This window comes from Triplophysa dalaica, chromosome 2, assembly GCF_015846415.1.
Source record: "Triplophysa dalaica isolate WHDGS20190420 chromosome 2, ASM1584641v1, whole genome shotgun sequence".
In the NCBI taxonomy this organism is placed as follows: Eukaryota; Metazoa; Chordata; class Actinopteri; order Cypriniformes; family Nemacheilidae; genus Triplophysa; species Triplophysa dalaica.
In genome coordinates this window covers 22,183,658-22,207,566 of record NC_079543.1, presented here as the reverse complement: position 1 = coordinate 22,207,566, position 23,909 = coordinate 22,183,658, and the positions used below count along the sequence as shown (strand labels likewise).

Below are 23,909 nucleotides of genomic sequence, written 5' to 3'. Positions count from 1 at the left end.
GAAGTCCGAAGAACATAGATCCTCTTTGAACCTCCGCAACCTCTCCGTAACCTGTCTGAAAACTTCCTTCAGCCGGCTTACCATCCATCTTTCGCCGCTCACAAGGGTCTTCTCCAGCTCCCATAAACCACTTAAAGACTCTTGAATCTCCTGTACGGTTCACACTCGAAAAAAGGTTCAAATTTGAAGTGAAAAGGTTTTACAGCCTGATGGCACAGACGCTTTTGAAACACCACATATAAAAATGGGGGTGGACGGATTCTGAGAAAACCTGCGCTTTAAAGGTTTAGTGTTCTTTTTTTGGAAGTTGAAATACTAACTGCTGTTTCAGTCATTCAGAATACAAGTAAACTATTTGAAGACTGACCTACTTGAGTGTAAACACTTTAAATCTGTGATTGTATCAATATCTTGTTTTGTTGTTTGAGAGGTTGGACATGCCATGTTCAAGCTCAAACTAAATTTAGGTTTGGACTACTTGTTAAACCCAATCAAATGGTAACGGTACACTGTGGAATCTAATATCTAATAACTTGAATAGTGAATAGTGATAGGTCACCCAAGTGATAGTTCACCCGAAAATAAAAATTCTGTCATCATTTACTCTCCCTTTAGTCATTTTAAACCTGTATGACTTTCTTTCCTCCGCAAAAGACAGAAGTTTTGAAAAATGTTGTTAACTGGACCACATTTACTTGCATTTGGTTTTATGTCCATCCTATAGTACAGTGGGGTACAATGCTGTTTGGTTACCTACTTTCTTCAAAATATCTTCTTTTCTGTTCTACAGAGGTTGAGTAAATGATGACAAACGTTTTATTTTTGGTTGAATTATCCCTTTAGTTGTTATTTGCTGAACCTACTGCACTACAAAAAGAAAAAAAATGTAACATTCAAGTGAGTTCTTCTCAACCTCTTCTAAAAGTTCACTACACCCTCCACCATTTTACCATCTAGACCTTTCTGAGCAATAGCCTCTCTCACACACACCAGCATTCTTAACCTCTACTGCTCCTGTTAAGTTGGAGAGTGTGTATGTGCAAAATTTTGACATATTTGTGGCACGCAAATCAATGAATGTGGGCTTAAGTCGGTGCGGAGGAGTGTAGTTAATAGTCAGTTTCCACCACATGGGTGAAAAAGATCATTCCGTTTTTCTAGCCTCAAGTCCTCATCGGCTAAAAATACAGTCGGCCACAGAAAAAGAAATATCTCCTTTTTTGTACCTTTCAGTCTCCCACACATTCACAATCTAATATACAGTTTTAGCTCATCTTTGTTTCCCGCTTCCTTCCCGTGGTGGTTTTGTCTTCATCTCTACCTCCCTGTGTCTTTATACGTCCTGCTTTTTATTTCGCCCTGTGTGGGTCCATACCCTCTTTACTCCGCCCCTGACCAACCCTCGCTATCCTTCCCTCCATCTCTCTTGTTCTCTCTTGGTCTCCCCGGTTCCAATACATTTCTGAAATTGATCTGACAGCAGAGTGATCCATCAAATGCATGTGCAGCGGAGCCGGTCCAGAACGGCACCCTGCCTACAGCCTAACACTATTAACACGCTCGCCAACTACTCGCTCACTCACTCACTCAGATTACATCTGCTTGTTCCAGCAGAAAGAGAGAAAGAACGAGAAAGTCAGACGAACATGGCTGTACTGAGATTCAAGGCAGGACAGGTGAATAACAAAGGTAGGGGCTTGAAATAAGGAGCAGGGAAAACAAAGAAAGTCAAAAAGCACATACAAAGCAAATATTGTGTAAATGATGGATCGCCCGTTGGTTTGTTTCTAAATAAAAGTATTTGTAAATCATGTAAATATGCTGTTCACACAGGCTCATACAAAAATAAATCACTTAAAGAGATGTCTAATGTAGTGTTATATTTTAAGAAATTCTCCTTTCTATCCCCGCAACACACAAGTAGTTTGTGCTAACTGGCCCTGTTAATGGTGCAATACTGGACTGGACTGTTTTCTGAGAACCATCTGCAGAGACTTCAAACCCAAGACACTCCTAGTTTTGGGGAAGAAAGATGTAATACAACACAGTATTTGTAATGAAGCAATTCTGAATCAACTTATGAACTGCAAAATCTTATATAGGTTTTTAAGTTATGATCTTGACTCAACCTATGATTATTGCTTAAATGTGCTTCATTAGTGATTGCAAACTGCATTATTTGCGTTGTCTTAGATATATGACCGTTACAAAGTGTATTTTTCTGTATGAACATTTAATATTACTTTGACAATCACCTCTGTCTACAGTTTACTAAAACTATTACAGCATTGCTGTTCATTTAAAACAGGTAAAATAAAGGCCTGTCAATTAATCGTGATCAATCGAATCCAGAATAAAAGTTTGTGTTCATAAAATATACGTCCGTGTACTGTGCATATTAATATTATATTTATATACATGTACACATACGTTATTCAAGAAAAAATATACAAAATAATTAACATTTAAATATAGTTTAAATCATTGGTATATATAAATAAATACATGTGAATATTTTCTAATTAGTTTGTTTATAAATACAAAATTAATATGCACAGTTTACAGAAATGTATTATGTAAAAACGATAAATCATTTGACAGACCTAATGAAATATCACCCTAAATATTATTTGAAAAATGTATACTTATTTCAGTTGATCGCTAACGCAACATTTCTCATTTTTGTTTAGTTCAAGGTAAGACACCAAAATTATTAACTGAAAATATATAAAAACTAAACTAAAACTGAAATTAAAATCCATTATAATATAGAATGTAGATATAAAGCAATTAATTATTAATGATAAGTACTGTAAATAAATGTGAACTGAATTGGCTGTTAATTTATTATTTTTTTAAACCTAAAAATTACTTCAGGTACGGACTCCAACTAAACATCATATCTACTCCGGACGCGATCGGCGACATGACACAACAGCTTGTTTTAATGGGATTGTTGCGTCGTGCCACATGGAAAAACTCGAAGATGTGTAAATCATGACAGAATTTCCCTTTAACATTTAATAAAACTAAGTAAAGATTGTAAAACTGATCAACAGTATTGATGTCAGTGATCAGTGTGTATACTGAATTGTGATTGGTCTTTTCACACATAGCAATGCTAGCAGCAGCTATTAGCGTTGCTAAAAAATAGGTATTTGTTAACATCAAAGGTAATACCAAAGAATTGAACGACGATCTACCAGATCTTCCCAAAACTAAGACAGTAGCAAAAGGCAAAGTACATTTAAATCAGTTACAAACTATAAACTAGTAACATTTTTGCAATAAAGTGGCCCTGTTAACTGAAAATGGTTGTTAACAAGTCCCACCACTAAAGAACAGGGCCCTTGTATTGTTGAGGCAACAAATATCCCACAGGGTTTTGTTCTCAAGAGGATTGGTTCTGTTTGCTTAACAAATAATCGAAAACAACAATGACATTTTAGCAGCAGAGACTTGGTTTGTACTCAAAGAGAGGGCCGTACATTACAAACGGAGATGTACAAACAGACACACAAAACAAACAAGAGACTTGTGTTATTCCAAATAAGTTAAGAGGCAGCAGAGAATCTGAAGCATATTGCGCAGAAAAATCACAAATGCCTTTAAAATTCCCATAAACATCAATGAGATTAAATGAAAAGCAGACGGAAACCTGCAGCCTCCTGAGAAAAGATTTACAAAAGTAAAAAAAAACATTTTACAAATGTCTCCATCACAAAATGTCTTTACATTTTCCAAATCTGCAAACAAAAAGTGCTATTGACGTTTTCAATATGCACTCAAACATATCTCATTGACTTATACTGTATGCATTGTACTGTCTATATACACACTTTTGTGCTACAAAAGACCTACCTCAACGAAATATTTGTTTCCTCAGGGAGGTTAATAACCAATCAGGTGCAATGATGATCATGTCATATTTCATTACAACTTTGAAATAACTTCCTGTAGCCTGTTATTTGCTGTTTGCTGTCTTTGTATCCAGTAAATCATCGCGGCACCCAGGCGCTAACGCTAAGCAGTATTAACAAATCGATACATCATTTAAAAAGGTCATATCAGTCAGGGATGTAATTTAATGCCAGGCAGCAGACAGCGCAGATTTGCAGCTAATTAAATGTTGCCATCTCTGTACAAGCTCTTTTCAAAGGTGAATCAGGCAGAGGTATCGACACTTCTAGCGCCGCAAAAGCAGGGGCGACATTCTTTCTGTAACAAAGCCCCTCCGTTGTCTTAATCAGCATCTAACACTTTTAATTAGCACAACCGTTTGGCGTCTAACGCAGTTTGTCAACCCTCAAAAAAAAGTTTTGTGTATTAGTTTTGAAAGCCCAGGCCGACACCAGAACGCGCTTAACGAAGCAGGTGTCTCGCGCAATATAGGCACAATTATTACATCTTTGGCGGCACGCATTTCACGAGCGAGTGGCACGCAGTTAAAACATTACCCGCCTGAACGCCCAAAGCTTTCCCACAATTCTTCGTCATCCGAGTGGGAAGATAAGAACGGATCTCGCAGCTGCGCGTGTTTGTGGCATGCTTCACACATGAAATCACAGCATGGAAAACACTAAATCATCGACTGGGAAAACACACATTAGTAAGACTGATGGTGTGATTTTCTCTTCATTTGTGTATCAACACAATACTTTAGGCATCATCTGGGAAAACAATGAGCATTACATTTGCCGAAATTCTACATACGGCATAAAACAGAAGAATGAGTTTCGCCCACCGATAGCGTCGTTTCAGTTCAGCTGTATTTTGTGTTAATGATGGTTTTGTACATTCTTCTTATTTGTTTTGGATTTCTGCGATTTTCAACTATTTTTTTCTACGTTTTTGTCTAATAACATCAAGCAAACCATTACACAAATATATTCCTATATATTTGCTATTAATATATAAAGTAATTTAATATATATTAGAACATCTACAGAATAATACATCGTTAACATATTAAAATATATTACACAAGGAATTGCCAAACTATTAACATGTATGGAAATGTTTTATTTAATACATTACATTGTATTTTCGGGTATATTCCCATACTTCTGTTTTAAAACGAAAGGGTGATGAAAAACCCATACATTTGTGTGGTGATTAACAGTTACCCTTTCAGGAAAAATGAAAATTAAAGATTTACTTTAGTGAACACAATGTTATTGTTTGTGTTGAAAATTTAGCTCATAATGAAGCAAATACAGTGACTAATTAAACATTGTTGGCAGATCGTTTGTTCAAATTGTCCTATAAGAATCTATATTTATTTATTTATGTATTTATTTATTAGATAATAATTCTTAGAATGATCTTGCTTGCTCTATAAACACCATGCACGGGGTTGTGTTTTACCTTTCAGTGATTTTCTTATCTGCTCCTGTAAAAGCTGCTTTGGAACAATGCACATTGTGAAAAGCGCTATATAAATAAACTTGAATTGAATCGAATATTTAAAAGCTGTGAAATCGTTCAGTGATGCGAGGACCCACAAAAGCACAATGCAAAAATTATATTTTACGGACCTTCCACAAATACCTGAACAATCTGCCACTCAAGAGGGGATGCGATATTCACCCGGACCGTCCCGCTTGATTTGGGCCTCCCTGCCAAGCGCAACAACAGAGTCCAACATAACTAGGGAAAAATTCACAAGTGCTCCAGCAGATTGTTGCTACCTGCAGCTGTACATCAAGACAGCCTGGCGGGAGCAGTGCCCGAGCTTTCCCCGTGTGAACCAGAACGACAAGCCAAAATTGGAGTTTTCTGGCAGAAGCGCCGTGACGTTTAAACAGCGGGTTTTCTCTTTCCTGTAGCCACCCACCCTCGCGCGCTGCTTTATTTGTGCACTCGGCACCATGTGTGTTGACAAGGAGCCAGATATTGTCTTCTGTTCTCCCTTCACTACCTGGGGAAGCTAATTAGGGTTCTATTTCAGAGCCTGCTAAGGGACAGGGACCAGGAGCGGGAAAAAATGCAAATGCGACAACCGTGTAGATGCGTAACAAAAAAGGCTATTTGTGGGACCAGATTGAACTACAAACACTTTTGGAGTATCCTGATTGGCCTCAAGTTTGTTAAATTGCCCCGGTCGCCCGCTCTTGCCATATAGGCCTGTTTGCGGCGTTATCAGTGACACCCGTAAGTCTAAGTAACTGCCTCAAATGTCTTGTTCTGCCAATGCTGACCCTCTTACCAACTTGCCCATCAAACCTGACACCTGACAGATCTCCACTCTAAGCTAAGGGAGATGGTTGGTGGCCTTCGCTTAAATACAAACCCCAATAAGAGAAGCAAACATTACATGCTCCAGCAGAGGCCACCTGCCACAGCTGTGAATTGTTTCGGGTTCACACACTATGCGGCCGCAACACACACCGGTTGCATGTGCATCTGTGCCACACAACAAAAACAGCCCCCGGCATTCTTCTTTTGAACTAAAGCCCGTGAGAACAGAGCACAACTTTATGTAAAGTTCTAATTGCTTATAGCAAATAAGGATACGTTGTTAATAAGGAAGTACATTTTTCCAAACTGCGTGAAATTTTAAATATGCGATGGCTTATATAACGTCTTGTTAAATTCAGCTACGCTGCAGTTTGACCTTATTCATATCAAGGGGGAGAATGGGTTTCAGTGTAGCGCAGGAACCTGCTGTCAAAAACAAGGAACCTCAAGGGCCAGAAAAGAAAAGACCTTCATGACTCCAATATTTTTTGTTAGTTACAGTCATGTGGTTGTTCGATCTGTCTCATCGTGTGCATATAGCATGCAAGTAGAACGCATGCACAAAGCTTTTAATTGTTTTATGGGATTCCAATCTTTGTTCATTCAGTGAAGCCGGATGGATACAAGCAGATGCATACATGCAGACGGCCAATCTAAAAGCATGTCCTGTTGTTCGATACTTCCTCTTGTTTGTCAGTTCCCTCACTGCGCTTTGTGACAGAGCCTCAGAAAGGAACACAGTGGCCTGCGCAAACAAACCCAATGTGACCTTCGGCATGTCACAAATCTAGCAAATGTGCGATGGGTTGGGTTTAGATGAAATCAGGTGACCATGAAGGCGTGCTGCTCTAAGCTTTACTGAAAGACATGAAATCAATGGGATGGCATAGCTGCCTCTGGAGGAATGGCATTATAGATGAGGTGAGGTTGGGAGGTAGAGGCGTGGTTGCTGACAGTATACACTGGCACTTACTATATAAAGTAGTACAGATGCGAAGATGGTTTACTGGTTGAAACTGGTCTGCTAGACTGGCCAAAGCTCATCTAACTGGTCTCTAAGCTGATGTGAAGCTGGTTGACCAAATCATCAAAAGAAGAGTTTTATCAATGCTGAACATGCTGATGCTTTCTCACACCACTGTGAAACTGTAGTTGTGTGTAAAGCCTGCTGAAAACACATCTGTATACATGTCATTGTTCAGATATTTGGAAGAATGCTTGTAACCAAACTCTTCTTGGACACGATTACAAATACGATAACAAAAAAATATACAGATCTGAAACAACTCGAACTCAAATAAATATATTTTTTTGAGTGTAAAACTCAGCTTTGGACAGAATTTAGGGAGGCTTGGCAAAAGTACATTTTTTTAGTAAGCCCAGGAGAATGGCTATTAAATATTTCCACTCGAAATGATCAACAAATATTAAAATATAAAATTGAAGAATTCATTTGAAATAACAGATTTGGGAAAATCAGGTGAATACAACTAATATGCTCCCAGACATCATTTTTGATGAATCAGCTTCATTCACATATGGCTTTGATAGTTCACTGGTTAGACCAAAATGAGACAATTCAGCATAAATCAGCCTATGGACCCCTTTTGCACATCACAGCTGGAGGCAAAGCAAAGAGAAAATTGGAGGCGGCCAAAACAAACTATGTATTTGGCTACATTAAAGGAGATAAAGTATCATCTTGATGTGTTGTTTAGTGCCACACAACAAAATTAGAGTATCCCATTTGATATTTTATACCTTTAGCCATTACCAAACAAAAACACTGACGACAGCTGTTGTTAAACATAATAAAACGAGCGGACTGATCAGACACCATCATCAAAAATGCTTGCGTTTCACTTCATAACACTAAAGATAAAAAAGCTACCACCTTTTGTTGGTGTGGATTATGATTTGCCTATATGTCTAAAATTATCACATGTATTCCCAAATCAGAGACTGGGGAACAAGGTTGTTTTTCCACATAATGTAGACTAAATATGTTCCATACACTTTTCACCTTTCACCGCACGCCAGCGACCCAGTTGTTGAGAGCCAGACAAGCGAGCTTGTGTGCTCATTCTCTGGGATAACGTCCATCTGATTGATGTATTTTGGACCAATAGTATTTAAGAAAAGTGGGAAAAGTACCTCCTCCCCACATGTTTGGAAGATGATAAGGGTTAACAGTGTTCCGTGCACCCTTACCATGATGTTCCGTAGAGTGCATAACTTGATTTTAAATGCGAAATGGACATTTACCTGATCAACTGTGAGATATTTAGTTGTTAACTTCAAATGGTTGTTTAAAAAATTGCCCATATATTCACAGTTTTTGTTATAAAATATGTGAGAATTTTCTATCATTGTGTTTAACTGACTTTTATGAAAAGTTGACAGTAAAAACAACACAATCAATTGAGTTACAGTCAATGTTTAATTTATTAAAACATGACAATTTATGAACACAACGTAAATCACTGGATGCAGAATGATGGGCACACATGCTTCCTGTTTCTGTCTGAGAGTGGAGAGACGTTTGAATATTCCCGTATTAAAAAAATTCAACATAGGGTAATATATTTAACGATTTGTAATAGCGTATTAGTCATTTTATAAAGGTTTACAAACATTTCTAAAGTTTGCAGCACTGCTCTAATTGTCCCCCTACCTAAGCTGCAGTCTGAGGTGTAAGTTTACCCACCATTAATTTTCAAACTTACTCTGTCTCTGTATCTGTCTTGGTCGGGGGAAAAAGAGGGAGAAAGAAGGATGACATAGATATATAGTTTATGTATGACACGGAAGTTTTTATTCAGCTATCAGCGGTAAAAGCTCATCTATACTGAACATTGTTGTGTACGGAACATGGTTAGTCTACATAAGCGTTAACTTTCGAAACAAATAGGGTATGCTTGCCATCTTTGTTAGTTATACAACTACCAGTTATCTATCGGGCAGAAATTAAAGAACTGTGATCTAGCATAAGTATAAAGGGAGAGGGAACCGTAAGATGGCTTATGTCATGTCCCTGTTGAAAATAACAGCATATGCTGATTTGGTATGTTTTGATGCTGGTTTGTGCTGGTTTAAGCTGCTCATGTGCTGGTTTAAGCTGGTCCTTAGCTGGTCATGTGCTGGTCCATAGCTGGTTTAAGTAGGTCAAACCAGCATCAAAACATACCTAACCCAGGTAAAAAACCCAACATGGGTGTCAGGTTTGTCTTCAAATAACGTTTGCCACTGTTAGTACACGCAGGCATCTATGGATGTATACACTTGGTTTATCTTTACAAAACACGCTTGGTTTCTCTGTCTGGTAGGTGTAGATGTCAGGCCACTTAACTTGAGGTAATCCTGTCAGTTCGTCTCTGGATCCATTGAGTGAGCGCGTACAGATCAGCCAGGTTCCTGGCGTTAAAGTTAACTTATTCAAACAAAACCGCGGTCCTAGACAGTGAGTGACCTTACAGGTTGAAATTGTATTCAAACTTTTTGTAGTTATTGTCAGAAAGCAAACAAACAAAACATGCTACCTAGCATTAGTAATGCGGTAAGGGGGGATCTTTCTGCCTCCACTTAAGCTCAGCCCACAAAAACGTGTCACAATGTTTACTAACAGTAAATGCGTCTATATCAGTAACCTAGATCCATTTTTGTTGTTATTAAAATCTAAGTTGGGATTCTAGAGTCTCCCTTTCTTCAGAAGATCCCGGTGACAGCAGGAATAACTAAAATTTGCCACCTGTTTACCACCGTGGGGTGGATGTCTACGGAGAACTTGGCAGCTAGGCTTAGCGTCAGGTCTGTCCACCTGGCACAGAAGCTGTTGACTGGACCATAAGACATACGTCATACCACAGTCATTTACAGCAGAACCCCACAGGTAGATGAAGTAACCAAACAAACTTCCCATTGAGACAAGCACCGGTGACCTTCACATGGTATAATGGTTACAAACAAACACAGCTGACGCCTCACACAATAGCGGAGATGCATGGCATATTAGCAGGAAATAATGTATAATGTAGGTCTGAATCGAGATGGTGCCACTGTTTCCAAACTAACAGGTGATGTGACAAAGTAGGGAAGGTATTTATTACTTATATTTCCTAATTAGGGTCTCAAGTTGACTCTATTGGGCTGTTGATCTTAAAACACATTGACAGGTAAAGGCCAACCAATTTTCGGTTTTAGGGACTTAATAACGTCTTATTTGACCAAATTGAATTTGCATGCTTTCTAGTACACTATCCAATCTTGTTGGTACTCTGTGACCTTCAAGAGTAAGAAGGAGATTAATGAGTTTATTTGTAATGTGTCAAGGGAGGGTCATCAAATTCAATGTTGAACAACGTTGTTTTGTTCACTCATCGGTTCTCTGTATTATTTTTTCAATTTCCTCTTTCTGTTCCAACAAAATGTTTGAATTCAAGCAATAAAGGCCATTTGTGTGCGATGCCCGAATACAAAAAAACCCTCTTTAAATTCTTCTTTCTTTGATGTGCTCGTGTATTCTCAGGAGAACGCAAGACATAGCTGTTGGCTTGTGCCTTCCATAAATCATTTCTTACCTCTTTTTATGCAGTTTCATATGTAGAGGCCAAACATAGCTCATCCCACTCTCTTCCAACACACACGCGTGCATACTGTAGTGAATTTGAACAGTTTTTTCAAATGTTACTGGAAATAGATTGTTTTATCTAACTTCCGTACAGATTCAATTCTGGAAGCGCTTATTCCCTATGTTCTTTCCTTCATCGATGGTGTTTTGATGGAGCTGTTTGCTTTTGCCAAGTTGGTTTAGCATTTTTCACATATGGCCAGCTGATTTTTTTGAGCTATGTTTACAGAACGAGAGGAAGTCGGGACAAGCACGACACGTTTCTCATAAATTTGTTCAACGTCGTCTCAACTTCCTATCGAATATACAGCCTGCTCTCTAACCACATCTAACAATATGAAAACTAGCCGCTGGGGGAATTTTTTCTATACGAACTCTAAAGGGACAAATACATAATCAGAATTGTTATACCTATATTACTCCATGAATTGCATGCCAATGAAGTCTAAATTTTGAGTGATGTAAAGGCAGGCATTGAATTTGTCAACCACTTTTGCTTTCTTTAAAAGCCCTACAACCGAGGAGGGTGAGATATTTCTTATAGGTATAGACCACTTCAGAAAATGTAAACAACGTTGATCCAACGCTGGTCCAGAAGAACTTCCTGTTGATGTTAAATGCACTACACAAACATTTGAAGAAAATATAACCAACAGGATATGTATAACCAGATCGTAGTGTTAAATAAATATCTTCACATTTTTATGCAACAGTATATGTCAGAATTAACGAGGAAGTGCTTTGTGACCAGTTTTTACATCTTACGAAGTGGTCTATAACATGGCAAACTTAAAATGTGACAGAAAATAAAATCTTTTCACGCTTCTCAAAGTACAATATACTCGAGTCTACACACACACACACAAGTCAAATATAATTTTAGTCGGGGCATCATATACAACTGTGGAGATGAGGATTTTTTTCTACAGAAGAGAAGCAGCTCTCAAAACAAAATTGTATTTTGAATAATTGTCATACCTCTTGATTAGATAAATAAGCCAGCTGCAACAGCAACTCATGTGGAGGAGCGACGTGACCTTCATGTGAAATGTTAATTGTAAAGATTGGACATAAGATGCTCATACTGCGAAAACCAGATATTTGCTGATGTAACCGGTCCTATCCGAACGGGACATACTGGTGATCGTCCAGTCTGGGGCTCTAACAAGGAAGCTCAAGGCCACCTCTTGAAATTATGTAGTGAGGTTTATGAACAGCTTTCACACATCTCCATTACAATTAACTGGAGAGTTTAAGTCTCGTCCTCTTTACGGGTCAAACGGATAAAAACGCTTGAGACAACGACACTCTCTCCAAACTAAATGAGGTCACGAGGAGCATAATTACACAACTATTCAACAAAAATAAGCACGTTCCAAAACAGGAACCGTCTGCCTAGACACCATTTTTAGACACTGTGGGCTCCTTCCTGATGTGAAGGCCGTTCCAAAATACATACATTTAGCTGGTCTTAGCTTGTTTAAGATCGTCTCAAAACCTGACCAAGCTAGTATTAAGTGTCCGGTTGCATTTCAAGTGAGGACTGCTATTTGTGGGACACATAAAGTTGCTATTTTGGCAGATACCTACTGTATTGGAACAGACCTAATGTATACACACAACAAAATTGATCATTTCAGTAACTGTTGTGAGTTTGGCCCTTAAATTGTGATCAAGAGTAAATTAGAGCAGTGTCTGTCAGGCGTACAGAAAACACATAAACATTGAAAGATTTGTTTACATGAGTAAAACTGTAATGACCCTCTCTCTGTGTTTATGTGCAAATCCCCATCAAGGTAACCTGAACCTCATAACTCAAAGACTGTGTGCGTGTGTGAGCGAATGAGAGAGTTTAAGCATGCAAACCATTCATTAAAGCATTTGCATAATTTATCTCCTCACCCATTTCAAGTCTTGTTACACAGGCATACATACACAGTAAAATGCGGGTGTGTGTGTGTGTGGTATGTGATGATGCAGATCATGCCCAAGCACTGACAGAGAAAGCATAATTCTTCACCTTATTTTGTCCATAAATCTTGCATCAGTACATCCTCATACAGAAGCATGATAGACTGTATAGTATAAACTGAGGTTTCATCAAGTGAAAGCAAGAAATAGTGTTTCCAAGTAATGTGAAACCTTAAGATTGATTAGAACCACCAATCAAAATGATAGTTCACACAAAAATGAAAATTCATAATTTATTCATCCTCATGTCATTCCAAAGCGACCACATGTTGCGTCATGTTGCGTCAGCAAACGTAATGCTTTGAAAGGGAGGGGTTAAAAGACTTTCTTTCTTCTGCAGGACACAAAAAATACATTTTGAAGAATGTTGGTAAATAACGGCCCCCATTGTTTTGTATGGGCACAAAACCCCTGAGACATTTCTCAATATATCTTCTTTTGTGTTCCACAGAAGATAGTCATAAGTAAAAGAGGCCAGATAGTGAAGAGCTGTGCAGTGTGTAAACCAACAGAGACACTCTAGCAACAGATGCTAGAGACTGCGCTGTTAGCCTCTTCGTTAGAGCGTCTGTCTCCCATCCGGACCAACGCTGGTTCGAGGCAAAGTAGAACTGTTATACACATTCAGGTTTTAAATGGCATTACACTTTATTTTGGGGTAAATTTGAGTCTCTTAAGCAATACAGAAGAGTGCAGTATCTGTATATTCAAATGCACTTCTCTGTATGAAATGGTACATTCCACGTAAACATCATCATGTACACCATCAGTGTATAAAAGTGATCTGAATATGAATGTGTGCATGAGTACAGTATAGATCATCGCCTGATGTGTGTTTAAAGACCTTGCCTGGAGCATACGAGCGTGTGAACGTGATTTCTCCGATCCAGAAGGCAGTGACTGCTGCTTATTTATGATAATGCAATATCCGTACCCTTCAGAGGAAACAGGTCAAATCCTCCGCATGCAACTCCTATTAACCGCTGCAAAATTACATAAAACATGACACAATCAAATACAGTAATGGGATTTTGGGAGGATATGGTGTGGTAAGGACAATAATGTAATCTGCACACCTGTATGGCTTTAATACTATGAAAAATAATAATTGTTTAAAAAATGCCTGATGCAATTCCTTGTTACAGGATTTTGGCACATTCAGCTGACTAATACAGAAAACTTGTTTTTCTATTGCCACCGTCCATCAACATACGTTTATTTTCTTTTTCTTATTCTGCATGGTCACAATGTTGAAAAAACACTTTATAAATGATATTTTTATAAAAAAAAGGCCAGAAAATACACGGGATGTGAAAACATGATAGAATTAAAGATCTATTGAGTTTACATCTATATTTACACTTTATCACAACTTCTGCAATTGTATCAAACAGCCACCCTTCTACAATGTTGGAAGGGCGGGCTCTAGAAACTACAACTTTGATTGGTGCATCACATTTTTATCGCTTGTTTGTGCAACACAGCAGACCGGAAAGCTTTCGTATTTGTTTCATTTGGTCTATTTAATCTTGACATACGGGGGCACGGTGGCTTAGTGGTTAGCACGTTCGCCTCACACCTCCAGGGTTGGGGGTTCGATTCCCGCTTCCGACTTGTGTGTGTGGAGTTTGCATGTTCTCCCCGTGCTTCGGGGGTTTTCTCCGGGTACTCCGGTTTCCTCCCCTGGTCCAAAGACATGCATGGTTGGTTGATTGGCATCTCTGGAAAAATTGTCCGTAGGGTGTTAGTGCGTGAGTGAATCAGTGAGTGTGTGTGCCCTGTGATGGGTTGGCACTCCATCCAGGGTGTATCCTGCCTTGATGCCCAATGACTCCTGAGATAGACGCAGGCTCCCCGTGACCCGAGGTAGTTCGGATAAGCGGTAGAAAATGGAATGGAATCTTGACATACTCGCCACACAAAAATTTCAAAGGTTCTACTCTGAAAGTTCATCATATTTGGAATAAAACAACAGGCAAAAAGAGAGCTGCTTCTTCGTATTTGAATTAAAGGCCAGTGGGATGTCAGCCCCGCTTGGATAAAATGTAGACTCACTCTACACACACAGTTATCAATTCTTTGTGAATTGTAGGGAACTGTACTAATAGCGTCCAGCAAGGCGGTCATGGTTCTTAATTAAAATACTTCCCGGTGGGAGTACACAGGATCGGGCATCCAGGACGAAGAGAGTCGGCGATAAAGAGAGATGGATAGAGAACATTGACGGATGAGTGAGAGCCAAGGGACACATAAATAGGTGGCGCCACAGCTGGAACGGTCATATTGCCAGGAAGAGATGTGGAATGTGAAAATGATGAACTGGGTGGAGCAGTGGTATGAGTGGTATGAGTGGTATGATGGTATATAATGTGAAATGGTAAAAATCTTACATTATAAGATTAAATTATTCTGTTTATACAGTGCCTTGCAAATTTATGCTTCCCCTTTCATTTTAGTCACATTTTGTTATGCTGCTGTCTTATCTTAAACTACTTAAACTTAAACTACTAAAAAAAAAACATTAATCTACACTCCATCCACAATAATGACAAAACAAAGAACAATTGTGACCGATTTGCAAATTTATTCAAATAAAAAACTTTGTAAAAAATAAAAAAGTATGTTGCATAAGTATTCATACCGTTATCCCAGAAGATGGTTAAAGCACCTTTATAGACTCAAATATTTTTGTGTATGATGTGACGAGCTTTACATATCTGCATTTGGCAATTTACTGCCATTCATCTCCTCAGATCATGTCAAACTCTATCAGATTGGATGGAGATCATCAGTAGACAGACATTTTCAGGTTTCTACAGAGATGTTCAGTTGCACTAGCTGGGCCACTCAAGGATATAGATGGAGTTGACCATAAGGATAAGGATATAGACGGAGTTGTCCATCAAGCGTTGTCCACGTGAAATTGTTTTAGGTGTGTGCTTAGGATCATTGTCATGTTGGAGAATCCACCTTCTGCCCTGTCTGAGGATCGGAATGTTCTGGGCGGGGTGTTCATGTTCATTATCTCTGTATGTTGTGCCGTTGAGCGTTTCTTCTACTCTGACAAATGCACTAGTCCTTGCAGCTGAAGAATACCATCACAACATGATGTTGTGTCCAACACACTTTACTTTTGAGATGGTATTGTACAGGTATTGAGCAGTGCCTGGTTTTCTCCAGATATGATGCATGAAACTGAGATTCATCAGACCAGAGAATCATGTTTCTGAAAGTTTGAAGGATTCGTTGAAGTACGTTTTTGCATATTTCAAGTTTTCCTGTATCTTCACTGAGCAAAGGCTTGAGTCTCGCCATTAGGCCACAAAACCCAGATTGGTGGAGTTTTGCAGTGATGTTTGTCCCATCTTAGTATTTGTTCATGGAGCTCAACCAGAGTGATCATCAGCTTCTTGGTCTCCGCACTAAGCAAGACCCTTCTCCACCGATGTCTCAGTTTGGACAGGACGTCAACTCAGGTAAGAAATCTGGCGGGTTCCAAACTTCTTCATTAATGATTAATGGAGGCTACGTGCTTCTGTGAACCTTCAAAACAGCAGATTTTTTTCAGGAGTTTTCCCCAGATGTGTCCCTGTGTCTTGATACAATCCTATCTCAGAGCCCTACTGGCAGTTGTTTTGACCTCATGTATTGGTTTTTACTTTGATATGCATTTTCAGCTGTTGCACCTTTTATTGAGAGGCATGTGCCGCTCTAAATCAAACTTATTCAAATGAATTTTCCACAGGTTAACTCTTGAAGTGTAGAAACAATGCTTCTGAGCTAAATTTCAAGTGTCCCATAAAAGGTAATGAATACTTATGCAATAAACTGTTAACTTATTTCAGTTTTAAAAAATTTATATATTTGCAAAGTTGTCACAACCCAGTTTTTTTGTCATTATTGTGCATGGAGTGTAGATTAATGTATTTTTTATTTTTCTTAAACTAGTTTAAAATAAGGCAGCAACATAACAAAATGTGAATAAAAGGAAGGGGTATAAATACTTTTGCAAGGCACTGCTACTCTTGAATCAGAGTTTTAGTGTTAACATTTACCAAGCAATGTTAACTTACGATGTTTAATGTGAAAGGCTAAATTCTTATAATCTAATTTTTAGATAATAAGCACCAATGATTTCAACCATTTTATCCATTTATTTCCCTATGAATTCAATCTTTTATAAAAATGCTAGAAGATCACATATGTCGACTGTCATAAAACAGCTGTGAGTGTGGCTCATCCAGTTAGGATTTATTCAGAACTATACATCTGAGAATATTAGTTTCACTTTTTTAAAGATGGGTGTTACATATGCTGTTTCTTTAATGATCCCACACTTACGATTAAAATAAAAATGTCTGGGGCATCAAGAGAAAATCTGAAAATGTTTCGAAATCCCTTCATTTGTACAGTTGAACAATTATATCAAAACAAAGTTAAATTCATGCAACAATAAAACATTTAATCCTGTCTGTGAAATCCAGCCTAAAGTATCATAATCTTACGATTTGTTTTATATTAAGAGCATCAAATATTTACAGCGAAAAAGGGCAAACATATGGAATATGTATTTATAGCTATAAATGGTATACTTTAGATTTTGGTAAACAGACCCCATATTTTTATTCATAATACTGAAATGAATATTTGGTTATATATATATATATATATATATATATATATATATATATATATATATAATGTTTATCATTCGAACATTCAAACAAAAACAGAAGTTTGCTTCCTAATAATTCATTTCAATCTTTGACATACCCTTGGTTAATAATAAGATAAAAAGTTGATATACAATGTTCTTTACATGATGTAGAATGATTTTATGTGGAAAATGGTATTCAGAACAAAATAAAGTATAGTCACTGTGATATTAAATTACTCATAACGTACATTTACATTTATGTATTTGCCAGGCTATTGTATTAAGAATATTTTATTATTATGTGTGTTGATCATTCAGCACACCCAAATTGTTAATTTGCAGTATGTGTGTACATCATATATTCTTGTGTAAAGTGCAGTGTTTATATGCGTCTTGTCATGCAGGTCTCTGCTATCACGACCTTTTGTGTGTAAGTGGTCTACAAGGTCAGCAGATGTGTTGATATAGGTGAGGCTCATGTTTGATGTGCGTCACTGACTGTACAGTATATCTAGAGATCAGACATCCTTTCTCTCCCCCTACATCTTCTTATACACCCCGTCAGATGTGCTCACATTCTCTATACATTCTGACAATACGTAATAAAAAACAATAAACTGACAAAATGTATTCATCACATCCAAAAGTAATACATCATATTTATTTTCTTGCTTTACTGTCACATATTAGTTTATGGCATGTGTTATTTTCATACCGGTCCCTGCATCCGTACACGAAACAAGAGAAGGTACACTATCACTGTAGGTGATCTTCATTAAATAATGTAGCCTGTTAACAACAGAGCACTAGATCCTGTTTGGACAATTCCCGTGCATTTGAAGACCATTAGAGCCCCACGCCGCATGTAGGAAATCTCTAATGAACAGAGCGCTATATTACTCTGTTAATAACCGTGTGTCTGTCTGTGTAGCTGCCAGTCCCATCGCAGTCATTTGCTGCCATTTTCTCGCCTACAGAAGCAGCACAGTCTCACAATTACTCTCATACATGATAGCGTCCTGTCAAACAGGAGGTTTCCCCCATTCAAATGAATGTCTGTAGTGTCCCGTGAGAGGCCGGGTACAGGTCTCAGATCAGTTTAAAATGGCAGCTTTGGCATCTATTCTGCGTCCTGTTAGTGTGCAGCAGAGCTGGAATGGACATTAAGAGGATTCCTGGTCCCCTCAGCATTTGCGTGATGACCTTGATGGGTCACTGGAAAGAATGGTGTCTAATCGGCAATGACCAACCGCAGAATTTTACAGAATCTTTCATTCAGACAGTGAGCTGTTTAATTCTCAGGTAAGGGAAGATGTGGGAGAGGAGATAGATTCAAAGATGTAGAGAGTGGATTAAATGGGTTAAATCCGATCAAATGACTTCAGTGGGTTAAAGTATATGAAATTAAGCGGCATCTAGTGGTAAAGCTGCAAATTGCAACCAACGGCTCACTCCAACCCCTCCCTTTCACATTATGGTGGCTGACACAAGATGTCGTCGGGTTTTCGCTTCTTTAAAAAGTGAAAAGACTAGAAAGATTTAAAGTTATCAAATCATAAACACTTCAGAATATACTTATTACCCACTGGAGTCATTTGTATTTCTTTTTATGATGTAGGCTACTGTATGTGTGTGGTTTTTTGAGAATTTTAATATAAAGGAAGTCGTATACATCTGGGATGGCATAAAGGTAAATTAATGAGTATATTATGAGAGAACGTTCATCCTTTGGTGATTTTGTTCTCAACAGTTTTCTACTGAAAACATACACAATGGGGACTGAATGGTAAACAAGAATACAGTAGGTTGGGGTAGAAAGGTATTTCCTCATTTAAAGGCCAACTGTGTAATTTGTAAGTTAATTAAAAACTTTATCAGATGAATTACATGATATGCCTATTAATGAATTACACTGGCCTACAGTCCACAGCAATCTATTTTACAATTAAGTTTGTCAATCTGACAGAGTTAAGGTCCATTTACAAGGGGTGCTATTTTATATTGGAAATTGTCTTTTGGGGTTTTGCCTTTTAATTTCTTTCGCAATTTGTTTTAAATTTACATATAGAAGATTCACAGTAAACCTTGAATATTGTCATGTGTGACCTTGAATGTTGTCAAGTTGATGAAATCGAAACACGCTTTTGACAACTCGATTACTTGACTTCCAGATTAATACTGTTATATTGTTCAAAATATTATAATCCAAACTAAGTATCATGTAAAGCAGTGAATTGTGAGTGTTAACACTACTACACCCCTAATATTTTTGTTATATTGTTAAGTGCCACCAGTGAAAAAAAAAATAAGACACTTTACATTGAACTAATTTCAATTTGAGCAGTTATCAGAAATAATTTTCCAGGATTTGTTTGAATAAAAAGCATAAAGAGTAGACCACTACAGAAGATGTAAGCAATGCTGGTCCAGAAGAACTTCCTGTTTCAGTTTTATAACACAACACAAATGTCTGAACAAAACACCAGCGACAGAACATTTATTACCAAATCCTAATGTCTTTATGATTTTATTATATACAGTATGTAAAAAATATGATTGAATAAATAAACACTGAAACCAGAAGTGCTCATGCACAAATCTTGCGAAGTGGTCTACATGAATGAAAATATAACATTAAGCATACAGTTTGTGAACATCAAAAAGTTATCAAATTCTTTCTTTCTTCCTTTGATCACACAAACACACACACACACACACACAGTAAAGCGAGAAAAGCTATTGTGACAGGCATCCATCCCGGTATTTGTGGACTGGTCCATCCGTCTTGCCAAAAATCTAGATTAAAGCCCAAACAACTAGCTTCAGTCCTCATTAGATTTTATGTGAAGTGCATCCTGTGGCTAGTCGAATTTCAGTTTTACAGATGTACAGCATGTGGATTAAACTCTCAGATCATAATGGCTTAAACCTTCATCATAATAGATGCCGCAGAGCTTCAATCAGACTCTCTTAACATCTGAAGTAAACCAGACATATCTTATTTTACCCGCTCATAATGGCATAGACTGAGGTAATGGCACTACGCATAACTCCAACCCACACATTCTCAGCAAAGATGTCTGCACTCCCGAACCTGATCGTGACCCAGAAAATGTAAGCACATGCGGACAAACGGTTGCACGTACACGCTAAGGATGTGGTCAAATGGCCAGCGTGGCAGGTGGCGGTTGTGTGAGACTTGTGTTAATAGCTCACCTGGTGCAGAGCAAACAAACACACACACACAGACAGGCGTTGAGAAGCCAGCTGTTACCCTGGCGACCTGCATGGCCGCAAGGAGCCATGAAAAGAGAGAGCGAAAAACATGCGCGTGTGTCTGCAGGTGGGCTGGGACGCCCGGGGGGAAAGACATGGCAGGAATACTAATCACACTCGAAAACGAAGCCGGACATCAGTACATGTCACACAGCAGAGATCACAAACAGCTTTAAATCAAATTCAATCCGCAGCCAATAAACATCCAAGCAGAGGGACAAGAGTATGATCAGGGGAAACGTGTTTCCCTCAGGACAATAAAACTATGGAATGTAGAGCAGCCATCCAATACTTTGGAGGAATTCAGCACAATTTCACTGAAGTAATAATGTGTTCATGCTAAAATGCTACATCTGCGCATGTGCAAAACGCTTTTATCCAAAGCAACCAAGGTAAACCTTTTGCATAAATACATTTTTATAAGCCCATGTGTGCCCTGGGACTCAAAACCTTGACCTTGCCGTTGCAAGTGCCACACTTCTCTATTTGAGCTTCGTAAACAAAAATAAAATGATATAACCAGGTGCGATGCAAAAACAAGCTTCTTATCTATTTACACATTGCTTTGCTTGTCCCAACCCCCTTAATAATGCAAGATAAGCACGGCCAATGGCGTGCGTTTAAGATGCTATTTTTGTCCAAGCATTGCAGATGAGCACTACTTTAGAGGCATTAGAGGATATACAAGATGTTTTATGGTGTAACTTCCAATCCTACATTGAACAGCCTTACTCAGAGGTATTCACCCATAAATGGTTCAATGGTTAGAGCATGACGCTAGCAACTTCAAGGTCATGGGTTCGATCCCAGGGATTGCACATAGTCAGAAACAACGTTTAGTATGATTAAAATTGGATAAAAGCATCTGCCAAATGCATAGATGTAAACGTGAAAACAACGTTTGCTCACTGTTTCATGTAAATACAGTACACACACAAACGCACACTAAAAGTTGGACGACGTCCACAGATATTGGTGTGTAACATCTGGCCAGCAGCAGGTTGGCAGATCCAAACGTTCAGCTTTGTCTGTGTCTATTCAAGTGTATGTGTGTCTGAAAATATAGTTTTAAGCTTCAGATCTTCTTAAATATGATCCGCACGACTCCACCGGGAGAGACAAGTCTCTGTGTACTTAAGTTAATTAACCATGAGCACCCGAGATGAACAACCCCCAGGACCATGCTGGCTTTTACAAGACGTTCCATCAGTGAAGAAAAACAGAGCAGCTGTTTGTGTGTTTTAATCCCCACGTATGTTCAACTCGACGAGGATAAAAAAACATCAAATGAACACAGAAAATGTTTTACTCATTAATCCCGACTTCTATTAGACGTCAAGCTGAAGTGACATCATTTGACTAATGATGCATTCACACTTGGTTGAGGAGAGGTCCTGGGTTTCATTTAGCGTTGAGGTCAGTTGAAGTGTGCACACTTTGAAAACTGGGATGACTAAAGATGAGAATCAAAGCGGGGTTAGGGGTCAATGTGAATGCTTTTTGAACATGTGATGCTATCAATTATGTATATTTTGCATTCGCAAGTAGTGTCTATAGCTTAGTTAGCATTGCGATGGCAGCGCGGTCATGGGTTTTATTCCCAGAGAACACTCACACGGATAAATGTTTTTTGCTTGAGTCTACTACAAGTGTCTACCAAATGCCAAAAAAAATATGTAGTTTGGAACTAACAAAAACTACTGGTGGACAAGAGCTACGTTGCCCGGCAACAGCGAAAAACTTCCAGCTGTTTGCAAACGTATGACAGTTCGAGTCGAGTAGGGGTAGTGGGGACAGTAAAATTTGGATTCAGAGTCCAGCAATCGGGGCAAGTTTGAAAACGACAAAAAAGCTGTTGGTTTCATATATCTCAATCTATCTCTTTTGAAAGCATTCCACAAATCAGGTTAAAATGAGACATTTTGTGTGCGTCATGGTAAAGATTTACATCCATTTGTTTTACGTCTGATTGTTAAAAGATCCACCCTGTTTAGTAATGGGATTAGATCGTACCAGAGGGCTGTAAACACTAACGAACAATGCATGTAAAGACTTTGGCTCAGAGTGCCGGTGCGAGGCATTTATTACCAAATGCTGTCTGTAACAGTCCAATAAATGATGAATGATGGAAGGAGGCTTCTGTGGCACCTGCTCCCCGCACGACAATGGCAAAGGATTAGGAAATGGTGGAGGAAAATGGCAAAACCCGTTTGCCCTTAGATGAGATGAGATGAGATGGGAGAGAGAGACAAAAATTGACAGAGAAAAAAAAGAGGGAGAGAAAAATTTAAGTATTAGCATTACGCTTAATATTCTGGCATAAATATTGTTTTGGGGTAGGATGATAGACAGACGGACAGATCATTTGTAAGTCATATTGGAACAAATGAAATATTTGTTTATTATTGTTGGTGTGTAATATAATCATTATCATGATCAATGATAATTGTTATTATTACTATTATTAATGCAATATTGCTATTAAAACTGTTATTGTTATTAATAATATGTATTATAATAAATGTTAGTATTATTAATAGTATAGTAGTAGTAGCAGAAAAAAATATTAATAATTAAAAGCAAAATATTAATAATCATTATTATTAACAGTTATTAGTAGCAATATGTTATTATTATCAATTTTGTTATTATTGTTAATCTAATACAATAACAACAATAGTGGACACATTTCTGGCAACAGTGGGCCAATAAAATAGTAAAACATTTTATTTTATATTTATTTTATATATTTTTACAAGATGCATATACAGTATACTTTTATATATATATATCACAGGTGACCCCAAATAGTTAAGGATTCGATGCTTTGATAGGAAGAGCCTGATTCGACTACTGATCTCACAGTCGCATCTTCACAGAGGTGTTTTGCAATCGGGGATCATGCCATTTTGTTTATATGGGCAGTCGTGTAGCAGACGGGTACGCACTTTGCAGCCAATAGTATTATGTATGATGTAAAGAAATGGGACATTTTTAGGGTTGGGTATCGAAAACCCCGGAGCAAATAAGCATGAGGTCTGGGTTTGACCCAGCACAGTATCGCGTCTCTCTGCGTCTTCTGTGCTGTGAGACCGGCAAAGAGAAGCAGCACATTCTGCACTCACCCACAGATGACAC

The 23,909-nt window shown here is 38.2% G+C and overlaps 1 protein-coding gene across 1 annotated transcript in view; it reads right to left on the bottom strand.

Moving 5' to 3' along the window:
* Positions 1-23,909, bottom strand: part of LOC130432999 (zeta-sarcoglycan) — a 217,581-nt gene that overhangs the window by 85,357 nt on the left and 108,315 nt on the right. The gene's annotated exons all lie outside the window — the stretch shown is intronic.